The sequence below is a fragment of the Priapulus caudatus genome, unplaced genomic scaffold (genome assembly GCF_000485595.1).
Source record: "Priapulus caudatus unplaced genomic scaffold, Priapulus_caudatus-5.0.1 Scaffold242, whole genome shotgun sequence".
Taxonomy (NCBI): Eukaryota; Metazoa; Priapulida; class Priapulimorpha; order Priapulimorphida; family Priapulidae; genus Priapulus; species Priapulus caudatus.
In genome coordinates, this window is record NW_014577303.1 from 129049 (window position 1) to 144522 (window position 15474).

The 15474-nt window shown below is 42.2% G+C and overlaps 1 protein-coding gene across 3 annotated transcripts in view; it reads left to right on the top strand.

The window, feature by feature from the left end:
* Positions 1-15474, top strand: part of LOC106807912 (sex peptide receptor-like) — a 167123-nt gene that overhangs the window by 56798 nt on the left and 94851 nt on the right. Inside the window, exons 1-2 of one of the 3 annotated variants that reach the window (XM_014810425.1) lie at positions 10842-10892; positions 11177-11296. The gene's annotated coding sequence lies outside the window, so the exon portion shown is untranslated. Of the gene's footprint in view, positions 1-10841; positions 10893-10913; positions 11297-15474 lie in introns of those variants that run through there. The other 2 variants (XM_014810426.1, XM_014810423.1) reach the window with 2 other exon arrangements.

The window sequence follows — 15474 nt, forward strand, 5'->3', positions numbered from 1 at the left end:
AGTACCAGCAGCAGCAGTAGTGGCAGCAGCAGTAGTGGCAGCAGTAGAAGTGCCAGCAGCAGCAGTAGTGGCAGCAGTAGAAGTGCCAGCAGCAGCAGTAGTAGCAGCAGCAGCAGCAGCAGCAGCAGTAGTAGTGACGTAGGTCGTGATGCTGTGAGCGTCTGCTTCTTATTATTCAGTCTGCTTCAATTCCGCTCTCACGCACACATGCACGCACACACAAACACACACAAAACCACACACACACACACACACACACACACACACACACACACACACACACACACACACACACACACACACACACACACACACACACACTCACACACCTGAACATCGTTGGCTTTAACACTGCCGTGTGTCTACAATCTCCTGTACGAGACAGCCGATTGCGCGTGTTCTTTTGTTCGTTCTCGATATGCAGGAAGAGCGGTCGGAATTTAGTCATTCACGTGACAACGTTAACTTTGACGCGACAGGTGAAAATACCCCCCCACATCAATCAGTGCTCGTAATAAAAAAACTGCATAAAAAACACGCTGCATCTTGTCCGTTGTAGCTGACAAGAACTCGATCTCTCACAAAGTCAAGTTGACGGTGTTGTGTTGGACATGTTGTGGCGGTTATAGGCATCATCTTGCGACCTGCGTACATAAAGTGGAAATTTGTAAACAACTTTGCTGAATCCGCGTGTATCGACATGCATAGACGTGAGCCTGGTGTGAAACCCATTATGGCGTGCTCGGAAAGAATTCTTAAAGGGGGAAGAGTCATTTCGTAATAGCATGAGCACGAAAACACATCTGCCGTATAGAACGGACAATGATCGGTCGCCATCAGACCCCACTGTATTTGTCGTGATTTGATGAGACGACTCGGACCACAGAGATGAGATGGGAGATAACCCGTATATGCTATAGCCTCTCTACACCGCTATACGGAAATTGAAAACTGGATGGGCCTGTTCACGAGAGTGCGGGTGTACCAGTATAGCAAACAAGTGCATCTACACATCGTGACGGGTAACGTATGCGCGCCATCCGAGTAAGTGGTTAAACAACACGAAAGGTCTAGCCCAAGCAATTACCCCGCGTAGCCATTCAAATACAACTGGAAAGCCAAATGTCAATGCAAAGGTTACGTTGACATGTAATCGACGACACTCCATGATTAATCCCTACAAAAGCGCTAGGTCACTCTTGCACTCAATGATGGTAGCGTTTCGTTACATCCTTTGGACATATCTTGATCAATCTATTTTCTTGCAGTCCCATCAAACAAACGAGGGAGTCAAAAATCCGAGGAGCGATGCCACAGCTAGTCGCGCTCATTTTAAAGCACTATATCTTGTAGCAATTCGGGGTTAGATAGAACATGGATAAAAAGTGGCTGAATATTAATGTTAAAGCCAATCGTATGTATACACGCTCACACTGTGAGCATCTATGATATTTGTATCATATACGCACACAGCGTAAGTGTGACGGGGTGGACTTGATAATGCAGCCAGTGGGACAAAGGATAAATACTGACTCATACTTAACCCGTGGCATAGAGTATCCGTGCGGTGCACTGCGACGTGTTGATGGCTCGAGGGCCTTAGTATGCAGCCCAGCATAGAAACCTTCATGTAATTGTGTCTACGGCGCTGAAACAGTCAGGAAGCCAGGACTGTATACATTCTTGTCAAATATTAGCAAAAACATCGATGCAGTAATGTAGTATACATACATCGTCTCATCAAATATCTCAAGCATCATTATAGTCATATTGTATTTCACAAACCATCCAACAATAGGTGACTTCTCCGTTATATGGGATAGATAATGAGCCTTTCGGCTGCAAATGCGATGATCATAAATCGCCATGCTAGACGTGATGCGGCCATGATGCCGAGGCGAGCCGAGGATTGACACTTTGTGTCTTCGAATCACAGCCTACGCCGCACCTCCCTTTGAAATTTTTATAGGTGGGGACCCATCACAGTACCAAATCGCCGATCTCAGGAACTAGGGCATTCTGCTAAGCTAAAACGGTTTCCTACGATAGGGTTTGGCACAAAAACGAAAATAACACGCTGTTTAGCGCACTGCGCTGCGTCCTTATGTTGCATTTTGGCATCTCCGTAATGACAATAAGCCCCGCCTTTTTCGTTGATGGACATCAATGAGGCGTCACCGACGTGACCAGGTCCTGTACCTACTGTTTTTCGCCAACCTTTTTACTTTTCGTAAATAATGAAATGCCCGACCGATGCATTTGGCATCGAAGAGAAAAATTTCTTCCATTTTCACTCACTGTCGGAAGTGAACGAGTGCGTCGACAGGTAAAAATTTCAGCAAAACACAGCACATTTTACCGCAGAGGTTGGAATGACGTCACTGTCAAAATTGCATAACCATGCAGCGTGGTCGTAATTTCCTCACGTTTAACAGTTCTACGTCTGAAAACCTGGCTGAACAGCAACAAATTCGGGTGTACCATGGTTCGAGAGTCACATCTTCTCTACAACCCTATACCAACGGGCTGTCTAGAGATACGTTGTCATATGTAAACAGGTGGGTATGGGTATGGGTGGTAGGTATTTTGAGACTGAAAAAAGAAACAAACAACTGCACAGTGGTATTTTATATAAAGAAACATTTATTTGCATTCAAACGAAAAGATAACGTCGTTCATACTGGGAGCATGACTCAGCGATTTTTGTTACTGTTTTCTAATTTCAAATTCCGACAATATCGTCCATATATAATCATTGTCATCTTCTAAAAGTACAGACCATCCGCTGACCGCTGTGGAGACGTGCGCCGGGCCTCCAATTTGGCGCACGTCTCCACTGCGGACAGCGCTTCATACTTCTACATCCCCCGCGGTCGCGTGCGCATATCCCGCGGAACTGCGCGTCTCATCCGCGCGCAGCGCTCACGATCAACAGCAACGCTGTGCTACAAATCTTGTATCATGTCTCTCTTGATCTGATCGGACAGGAAAGTTCCGGCAAAAATAACACAGCATATGGTCCCAACGACACGACGTGAGACCAGAATTGCGACCATTAGTGTAGGCGCCGCGTGATCTACGCGCGCGTTAAAACGTAATGCTGCCACGTACGCGCGAATCGCACCAGATACATACATAATGTCAAGATAATGTGCGTCAATATGGTGTGCAGCCAGGCGTATCTTGCGCCTGCGCAGTGCCCATGAAAGCGATTGAAATGCGAAGCGACCTCGCCAGCAAACCGCCGTAAAAACCACGCGAAAGCGCGTCTGCGCGTCTGTGCGCTTTCGTTTCCGTTCGAGTACTTCCGTTCCTTCTCTAGCTCACACAGGGTAATTATCGTGCCGTTAGGTGAGTGCTTTCGGTCCTAATTTACCGTAGTAAAAACTGCTCTCAGAATCATTGTTACTATAATCTTTTTTCTGATAACGCCTCCTTTATTTTTCATGAATTTCTTAGCGGATTGACACTTCGTTCGTTCTGATTATGTTCGTAACCTGCGCATGGGGGCAGATGATACTGGTGTCAGTGTCGATGAGGATGACAATGACAGCAACGATGGTGATAGCAAGATGCGGGTAATAATGATAGTGCTGATTATGATGATGTCAGAAACGCACGTACGTACACGCGCGCCCACGCACGCACGTACACACGTATGCACATATACGCACGCACTCGTAGTGTTATTGCACTTTTACTAGAAATAAGAACAGTTCACATCGAATGTTTATGCGAATGTTTGTAGGTATTAGTGGGTATTGTGTCTTAATTTGTTGCGAGGCTGACCAGTGTGTAGCTATCGAAACAGATACGTGGAAACGGCGACCAATACGTGGCTAGCGAAACGAATGTGAAGGTTTTCCTATCACAAATTTAAACGTGTAATAAATGTATACACATCATACGCGAATCGATAAAATTTATACGCGCTTTGGGAATCTCTGCTATTATCAAATTTTATCAGCTGCACGAGTACGCCTAACCCGCTAAATATACAATTGAGTTTACGAATGTGTCTGGAGGAATGTTGCAAACTGATCATTATATACCGAGTGATTATAGCCAGTGTTTAAATTCTCACTGCTATCAGGAGAAACATGAGAAGGCGTTGGATATAATTCAATGCTATTAAGGTGCATTAAATGTTATTAAATTTATAATGGAGACGAATAAATACCACCGCAGGGAGGAGACTGTATTCACGTGCGAGGCAGAGAGAATGGTATGTATCGATATTATAAAATAGATTCATATGGTACCGTAGGCCTATAAATGGATATTATAAAATAGATTCATATGCTGCCGTAGGCGGGGGTTTCTGCATGGGGCTAATATAAGTCTCCGGTGTGTTTGAAGGGCGAGGTGCTTTGAGAGAAAGCGAGCTGTAGTGTCGGTTCAGCATGTATTCCGTGTGTGAAGCGTGGAGAAAGTGTGGGTTGGTATTTTTGCGATATCGCTGTGAATCGCGACATTTTACGTTATCACCTCCTATAGCATTAGCATTTAATTTAAGATCGTATTAACCGTCAGTGCGCTTTATGGCTGCGTTTGTGTAAATTTTAATACTATGCACGCTCAATGTATTAAATATAACAGTATTTTACATTATAAAGCTGATCAGCATTTTATCACCAGTTAAGCCTATTCATATTGCTGATATATATGAACATATAGGTGTTTTACGCAAATGTGTGAAATGAGAAACGGCCTACTACATTTTATAATCTACAGTCTCTTACCACTGCGTAATGCGTTTAATAATTCCAAAACGGAGTAACCCTAATTTGTCATTGAATAATTCCTTAACTTGGCGTTCTTACAGAATGCCGCTATATCCTCCGGAGTTTAGGGGTTTTCGGCACCATTTGGGACAGCTGCGTGCGTAGACAGCTATTATAAGTGACCGTAATGGTTTTGAAATTGCTAAAAATCGACAACAAAAACTGACCTTGCTTAAATTTGTAGATTGCGATCAACTTTACGAACTCTTATAGATGGATTTTTACGAGATGCAGAGGCGAGCAGTAAATAGAATCTGGTATGAGAAAATGTAGACATCAGTGTAATATCGGCCTAATAGCAATGTCAAAAATATAGACGAATACAAACCGCTGATCATTTTCCTAGTTATTATACTGCGCCGCACATCGATCGAGCGAGCTCGTATGAATGTGGAACTCTGCGTGGAATAAAAAACTTTCACATAAAATCGTTGGGAGAAATAGAAAAAAGGCAATAAATTGTCCGACGGATCAAGTTTATAAACCCCTGGAGACTTTTTAAGAGACTCGTCGAAGAGAATGAGAGTGGCAAGGAGAATTCGCTATGAGCGAGTTGAGAAGCAGATCCTAATATCGTGCAGAACATTACATAAAGACTTTATATAAACAATTTTGATTGTCTCAGTTATTAGTATTGATTTTACCTGAGTATTCCTATACAGGGAACCCCCCTTGAAATAAGATATATAGTAAAACGGGATTCCAAACACTTCAAATAGAATTCGTTGCAGAAATAGATAGTTTACCTAGGCCATACTCGAGATTGAAGAAGAAGCTTGCAAAACGAGGTATGCATCAGTAAAGTTGCAGGAACACAGGTAGAGATCATGAATTAGACGGAGTAAACACAGCAGGCATTCTTGTGCAATAATAACAGCGGCCAATATGAAATAAACATGCAATCCTAATTAAATCACGATTATTATTGAGCACGATACGACTATCGTTGTAACAATTCTACCTCCGCCTATGCCTGAAACAGCCAAATCCCATATATTGGGACTTGATTATGTGTTGTGGAATACCGGCGGTAGGACAACTGATAAAAAGATCTGCAACCTTAAAACCGTTCGAAGTTCCAAAGTGAATTTTTACAGATGAGTGCAAACTTTTAACCCGTAGTTTAAATTAAAATTTATAAGCATGATTTTATGATGATAGATTATCATACATTATGATTAGAGGCCCCCTAACGATGCCTTCGCCGCGACGTGTATGTGTGTGTGTGGTGGGGGGGGGGGGTGTATGCGTGCGTGCGCGGACGCGTGTGTGTGATATTATCATTTCTTCGTCTATAGGGCGAGGTAGGTTATTTAAGGGTATATGGGCGTCTTTCTGAAAAAAATGACATGACTTAATTTTCTCAAGTGCCGACAAAATTTTCTCGAATTCGTCACATGCTTCGCATGAATGTTATTGCAGTTGTTTGTGTCTGTGCAACTGTGACTGTTTAGTCCTTTGACGTTCCCTCTCAAAAGTATTTTTGCATCTATTACATGTACATGACAATTGAAATTGAAATGAATTGAAATGAATTGAATTGAAATTGAAATTGAATTGACGATTGAAATTCATTCTTCAATTGCTTATCATATGCTAGCAGCATGCTAACATACTTATTCGCCATAGGATTCCGCCAGAAAATACTCTCTTACACTTTTGGAAGCACCAACATAAGAAACGGAATATGGCCCAACACCCACATACCCGCAAATAGCATATATCGCCATATTATGATGACATCACACACACGCAGGGTGCAGTGCGCACACACACACACACACGCACGCACGCGCACACACACACACCACACACACACACACACACCCACACCCACACCCACACACACACACACACGCGCGCGCGCGCACCCCCCCCCACCCCCCCCCACACACACGCAATATGCATGTGTGTTTAATATCATATATTATACACACATTATATGCGTATAGATGTTCCACATGTCACAACATGCATGTTTGCTTTTGTATATTGTATTACTTGCTTGACAGGCCATCAGCGGCTCTGCGCGTGTTAAACTATTCACGACAGATCGGCTTTTGTTCTTGCGTGCAGAGCAGCCAAACAAATATCATAGCAATATGTCGCGTTGTACTGCTTGTGATGCTAGGCTTATTCGTCGGGGTCGCGCACCCGAGGTATATCAATTGCTGTTTTTGCATAGAACACGACGTGGTCTTAATATCTTAAAACAGTGGAATCGGAGCTGATCTTGGTACCGGCGATACTTGGAAATATACGCATTAAGTGCCATTTCTGCAGTCGGTGTTGGATTTACAGTGACGACAGTAGCTACGGGTCATTAAATATAATGATCGATGTCCGATAAGGGGCACCGAAGATCATGTATGTCCTTTATGGCGTTATCCTTACAGCGCCCTTCGAAGAGGAAAAAATTGATGATATCATACACACGCGTACACACACGCGTGCACATCACACACACACAACACACACACACACACACACACACACACACACACACACACACACACACACACACCAACGCAGACGCACACACATCGCACACATACACACACGCACAATACACACACGCGCGCACACAATACATACTACATACAAACATACATACATACATACATACATTACATACATACATACATACATTACATACATACATTACATACATACATACATACATACATACATACATTACATACATACATACATGCCCATTGCTGCATGCATGCATGCATGCATGATGCATGCATGCATGCATACATACATCATTACATTACATACATACATACATACATACATAATACATACATACATACATACATACATACATACATACATAATACATACATACATACATACATACCATACATTACATACCATACATACATACATACATACATACATACGATACATACATACATACATAATACATTACATAACATACATACATACATAATACTACATACATACATACATTACATACATACATACATACATACATACATACATACATACATAACATACACTACATACTACATACATACATACATCATTACATACATACATACATACTATACGATACATACATACATTACATACATACATATCATTACATAACAACATACAATACATACATACATACATACATACATCATACAGTACGATACATACATAATACATACATACATAACATTACTACATACATACATTACATACATACATACATACATACAATACATACATACATACATAATTACTACATACATACATACATAATTACATACATTACATACATACATACAATTACATACATACAACATACATACATTAAATACACATACATACATACATACATACATACATACAACATACATACATACATACATTACATACAGTGAGCAGATACATACATTTACATACATACATTACATACATACATACATACATACATACATACATACATACTACATACATTACTACATACATACATACATACATACATACATACATACATACATACATACATACATACATACATACTACAATACATAGCATAATACATACATACAAGCTAAAATGATACATACATTACATACATACATACATACATACATACATATCATACATACACTACATACCCATACAGGTAACATACATACATACATATCACTACATACATAACATACACCTACATACAGTACAGTTACATACATACATAACATAACATACATACCATACATACATACATACATTACATACATAGGCATACATACATACATACATACATACATACATAGATACTTATACATAACATACATACATATCAACATACATACATACTATACATACATACATTACTACATACTACCATACGACATAATACATACATACATACATACATACATACATACATACACACATACACACACATTATTATTATTAATATTAATATTATAATAATAATAATAATAATTCTTTAATTAGTATTATTATTTAAATATTAATCATTTCGTTTCATTTTCATGCGTATTACAATTCGAAATACGAAATGTGGGTGAAATTAGTGCTAGTTTTACCACACAGTCATTTAAAAGGAGATGTCATGCCGTCGTGGTTACATTCGTATTCTATGAAACAGGCATTTTGTCGGAAACTAACAATCAAGAACAAACTTCCAAATGGTTCCTTCGGCATACCTAGATGTACCCCTTTGCAACTGCACTTTGACATTTTCCCTAATGTGAACATCAACTGTGATAATAGGTAGGGCTAGCCCAACGTTTACTGTTGGTTTTTTGTCCGGCGGCGCTATAGGCATGCACGTGTCGTGCACGCACCATGTTTGTTGATGATTTGTAGGGTGAGTAAACTTACCAAGCATGACGCGTCGCAGAATAGAAAGGTAAACACGCGCAGAACATGCCTTCGGAAATCCATGCGCAATAAAAATACGGGTCAGCTGGAAATCGATACTGTGTGATAACACGGCCAGTCGAAATGTACCTAGCGCTTTGTAGCTTTCATCGCGCGTTTGCCTAAGTAATGTCTCTATTTGTACGTGTTTATAGCGTCGCGTCTGCTCATTTAAATACACTTTGAATGCGCAGAACCCCAGTTGTGGTTGCGACCTATCCTTTACGTTTTACAAGCTTGCTTATCTGTGTAACTATTTAACTCGCGCTGATGAGGTAACCTAATGTTACAAGTTAATTAGTTGTCTCATCACTGTCGCAAACTCGCCGATCCGGGTGCTCACAGCGTGGGGGACTAAAAGAGTTGCGTGAAGCTATATATTATATATATATTAAAATATCATGATATATTATCCTCTATGTACTTATTTAGAACTTTTGATTATATATATAGTATATATATAGAAAGAAGGGAGAGAGAGAGAGAGAGAGAGAGAGGGAGAGAGAGACGAGTCGAAATTAGCGAGAGAGGATAGAGAGGAGGCAGAGTGAGAGAGAGAACGAGAAGAGCGGCGGGCGGGGGGGGGGGGTGAGAGAGAAAGAGAGACGAGAGAAAGAGAGAGAGGAGAAAGAGAAGAAAGAGAGAGAGAGAGAAGGAGAGAGAGAAAGAAGAAAAGAGAAAGAGGAGACGAGCAGGAAAAGAAGATGAGAGAGAGAGAGAGAGAGAGAGAGAGAAAGAGAGCGGGAAAGCGAGTGAGCCCGAGACAGAGAGCACTTTGAAAGACTACAGAGAGTGAAATGTATTTTCGAAATGGCCTATCTCCTTTAAACAAGGCAGGTCAACATAATATAAGCATAGACAACCACAGTCTACAAAATAGATTAACTAAGCGGGCACTTTGCGCAGGGCGGTATGTTGTTTTATCTAAAAAGTGTAAAAGCAGCCATATATAAATTAATGAAGGAAATTATTTAACTTGAAACTTCCAACTGTCACTCGTTTAGTATAAATCCTTTAACTAGGCAAAATCAGGTATCAGCCTCATATAGTATATTAAGCATTTTATTATGACCTCGTGTATATTATAAACGAGATCATAATAAAATATACGTGTAAGCCTGAATTTAAATTGACGCTTAAGTATTGCCCATTAAAGGGACATTAAATTAGAAACGTGTTCTACGTATTAATTAGAAAATTTATTAAAACTAACTAAATTTCACTTAATGCTAAACGGAATGGCGTATTTCATTTGTCAGTTTTTTTTACGTTTTAAAATCGCAACATTTATCCCTTTTCATACACATAAGTGGATCTTGGCCATCAAAAAGCTAATCAACCTAAATTTCGCATTCTCACGTATACGCGTAGATTGCGCTGCATTGTGTACATTGTACTTTATTATGCATATTCTCATAATACTCCGCATATATATAATGCTCCGCGGGCAACATTCAAATAAATACGCACTCTAATCTGTAGAATCCGCTTTCTACTTTTCGCGGCGTAACTTGCGTAATCTGCCCGCCTGTCATCCGATATTGGCGATAACTTCCACCTTTGGGGATATATCAGGGCGACTGCAGTGCGCGCACCTCGCACACGCATGGCAGAATCGATCCGCGTGCGTGTCATGCGTCAGTGTGGTATCAGACGAGATCATGTGCGCGGCCGAGGCTGTTTCCATCTCGTGTATGTAAGCTGTCAGTTATAAAGCTACGGCGTTGTTCGGTGAATGTGTTTTCGTGTTGCCCGAGCACACCTAGAAGGGGCCACGTTGCTCGGCCTAAGTACGTTTTCATGTTCGTCGGAACAAGAGAGAATATAGCGGCGTGAGGAACAATGCTCATGTCAGACCTATATCTACAGGCAAATAGCGCGTCATTTGCTCACTTCATAAAGCAGTAAAGCTGCCGATACGAGGTACGCCAATCCCGTGCGCTTACAGAACACATATTCGTACTTGTTTCCGACAGCAAGGATCAAAGAACTCCAGATGACATTTTGCATTCACCGATGTGCGTTATAACGTCTGACGGCCGCCACAGAACCGTAATCCACCTCGCTTACGTATGAATAGCGTATATCAGCGTTGGGTAAGTGTCTCGTTTTTACTCACTTGTCGTGGCGCGAGTAATAAACCGCCGAGTAGCGTGTTGCCGGAAAACACGGTGTTGGGGGGTATTCGTTACGTTTTCACAACTTTAGCTACTTTACAATGCTTGCTCAAGTCATAGAGTAGTTTGCCGTGTAACTACACAGTCGGTAAACGGCAACGTTGGATTAATCGGTGGTGTTTTTGCTTGCGAGGCGAACGAACGGTATAGGTATACACACCGATTTGGTGAAACGGTGAAATTATCTCTAAATTACGGACCGTTCTTCCGCAAAACCGAATACGCTGCACCTAGATAGAAACGGGAATAAACCAAACGGAAACGGAAACGGAAATAACCAAAACGGGAATAAAGGTGTACAGTTGCGTGCTTACGCGCGCGTGCATCCTGTGTGTGTGTGTGTGTGTGTGTGTGTGTGCGCGCGTGCGTGCGTGCGTGCGCGCGTGTGTCTGTGTGTGTGAAGCAAGGTGCATGAAGTCTACTGCATGTATAGACCTTTACTCTGGAGGCGAACACGGCGATATACAGTAGTGGGTACAAAAACGACCCGGGTCGAAATGACACGGGTCGTTTTTTGTACCAAGAAAACGTCCTTGTGAACGCTTGGCCCGGAACTCCTTTGACCCGTGTGACCGCGACTATAAAATCCACTCAGCGTAATAGATTGGCTGTGGTTGTTTCACATGTCTAAACGATATTTAGATCGCGATTACGGCTCATTCGTCTACGCTCGGCTACGGCTATCATATTCGCTGTGATACGTGAAATCATAAATTGAAATCGATTTCGGAATGACATCGCCCGTTGTCCGGTGGAACATGCAGTGAATATATATAGCGTCGAACAGACGCGTGGCTCCTAAATTAATGGTGGCAGATACATCGTAAGGCACATCACAGTAGAGAACAGTAGCATAGGAAGGCTCATAGTATGGCATAGCACGAAACATTCCAGTTGTTATTTTGAAGAATGCGATATTTTATCGTGGTCGATTTATCACGCAATCTGAATAGCCGTAAGCAAATCACAAAATAGCTTGTCAAAGCAACACGTGAAATATTCAGCGCATATATTATTGATATTTCCAAATAATTTCATAAATTTATCTTTTTAATCTTAATTTCTTAACTTCTTATAATCTTAATCTTAATCTGTGTGTAAATATAGCACTGCGCGCATATATATATATATATTATAAAATTAAGTGGGGCGCTTTCTTGCGCGCCTATGTGCGTCCGTGCGCTCGTTCGTGCGTGTGCACGGTCGTGCATGCGTGTGTGTGCGTGACTGAGTGTGTAAGTAAGTATTCTATAGATCCATGTTATCAGTGACGCTGTGGTGACGAGAAGATAATTATTGCGAGCGTCACTCGCGTTTATACTTCACTATGGTTAGCTGTTCAGTCAGAACACAGGCACTACGAACGTCTCAATAAATAAAAATAATGGTAAATAAACACGAAATGTATTCACTACCAAAGTCTTAATGTTTCTCTACTCTATTTCGCCTATAATCACCTGTAAATGCCGGTAAAATGCTCATCTGCAACACACAAGTACACCGCACGCTAGCTGCTGCACACTGACACATAAATATATATAAAAATAAATATATAGACAAAATAACTATATATTTATGTGTCAGTGTGCAGCAGCTAGCGTGCGGCGGCCAACGTGTGACAGTGTGTTGCAGATAAGCATTTGGACGGCATTTACAGAAAATTGTCGGCAATAATAGGTGAAAGAAAGTAGAGAAACATTAAGACTTTGGTAGTAAATAGATTTCGTATTTATTTAGCATTATATTTGATTGAAACGCTCCAAGTGCCTGTGAGTCAGAAGGGCCGCGCGCAGCAATTAGAAAACAGCAGCCGGCGTACTTTAGTAGCGTGTCGGCGATAAACTAGTTTAATTAACACTGTTTCCTGACATGTTTGCGTTTGACATACACCCCATCGTGTTGATATGGTGTAGTGGAAGTGCTCGCACCTAAGGATGATTAAGAATATACTCGCATATACGCACAATTAGGCCCACGTGCACGCACACGCTCTCGCACTCGCGCTGGCACACTCACACACGCACGAGCGCATACACGGACTACACCCGCGTGTACCCGCGTATATCTACTCGTAGAGATACGCAACCCTAACCCTAACCCTAACCCTAATCCTAACCCTAACCCTAATCTTAACCCTAACCCTAACCCTAACCCTGACCCTAACCCTAATCCTAACACTATCCCAACACTAGTGCTGCCACGTTGCGGTCACCTCCCTCCACGCCCGGGGGATAGCATTACCCCACACGTACACGGACACTCGCTCTTGCACAAACACACATGCGTTCACAGATACGCAGACACGTGCACACGCACATGCACACGCACACGTACACACCCATGCACGCACACGTACACGCACGCGCACGCGGACGCGGACAAGCGCACACGCGCCCATGCACACACACCTCCGCGCGTGCATACGCGTGTGCGTGGGCATGTGCGTGTGCGTGTATGTGTGTTTTTATGTAGGTTTGTATGCATGTGTAATATCAAGAGCTTATTAACCCTCGTATGGTTAATGGGCTCTTGGTAATATTCGTTAGGTGCGGATCAACGCAGTATATATAATAAACGTAACACTGGAGTAAATGAACGTGTCCTTTATTGCGGGTCTCAGCCATATTATACGCTTTCGCCCGCGCTTTTCTAACCGTCATCATGTATGATTACCTAATCAGGATAATAGAGGGCAACACCTGACGGTGTCTCGTATTGAACAAATATAATAGTGATTATACAAACCATTACATGTATGTGTAAAGGTTTGCATAACTGCATGAAGATTGTCTGTCCGTATGCGGAGATCAATATCATCGACCGCGAATAGCTCGTCTCTACGCTATATGGAACTAGCGCGGTATCGGAAATGCTCGCTACAGGATCACTCCTAAAGGACATGCAACCGCTACTCATGTGCGATAAGGTGCCGGATGAACCAGCGGACGAACCAGCGATTGCACGTCGATTGCACATAATCGGGCAACAAATTAAGTCTCTATTGAGACAGAAACCCAATTCAGGCGGCCAGTATAAGCTCTGAAGTCTCTCTCTTTGCTATCTCTTACACCATGTTGGCGCGTAATTGTATTGCGATAAGGGGTCGCTGATATTTTGGTGCTTTTCGTTTCGGAGGAATAAAATCAATACACGTGCAAATACAAGGCCTAGGCAAGTGTAATCACTCTTCATGTTATATATGCAACAGGTCACAAAGTAAAGTGCTGTCTATTCGCGACTCGCTTCCTTGTCTTGGAAGACAAGTAATATAGTATATCGATAGTAATAACGACACACATAAAACTTTATACTCGTTGCTGTAAGCGCGTGATGTTAAAGCACAGAGGATAATTTACAGAGATGTTGAGATTGAAACGGAATGTGTAGTCATAAACTCTGTAGTTATACGACTGCTATCGTAGATATTTTCAGTATCACACGTACGCACGTCGGCGTAAGCAAACGAACGAAACGTTCGAACGTACAGACACACCCAGTGGACGCACTCTTATATAATGGTAAAGGGCAGAATATCGATTAATTGTACTCTGTAAACTTACGGACGCGTTATACACGTGTAACGGGCGCGGAATATCGGCCAACTGTTTCTTTCATGTATGCACAAAACAGGATCAAACTGTCTGAGCATTTCAACATCTGACGACAATCACGCACAGGCTGGGCGCACACATATATGTGGATGCCGATGATGCTAACGCCGAAGATCTGAGGAATCTGACACTAAAGGCGAAGTAGACGGGGTCTCCCGTTTTCTGTGCGCGACGAATGAGAGATTCTGTCTATTTTACTTTTGGTGTCACGCGTTCCCACTTCCGTCGACAACTTCACCGAGCGGCGACAGCGGCGACAGCGGCGACAGCGGCGACAGCGGCGACAGCGGCGACAGCGGCGAGGATTCAATGCAATCAACAGCTAGCGCTCATTTGCGACAACAAGGAGCTAGAACATCGGCGGCTGAGCGTGAGCCCCAGCCATTTCTCGTTACGTAGGGCGAATAAGAGATAGAGAGAGAGAGAGAGAGAGAGAGAGAGAGAGAGAGAGAGACAGCGTACGAACGAAACGAAACGTAAAAAGAT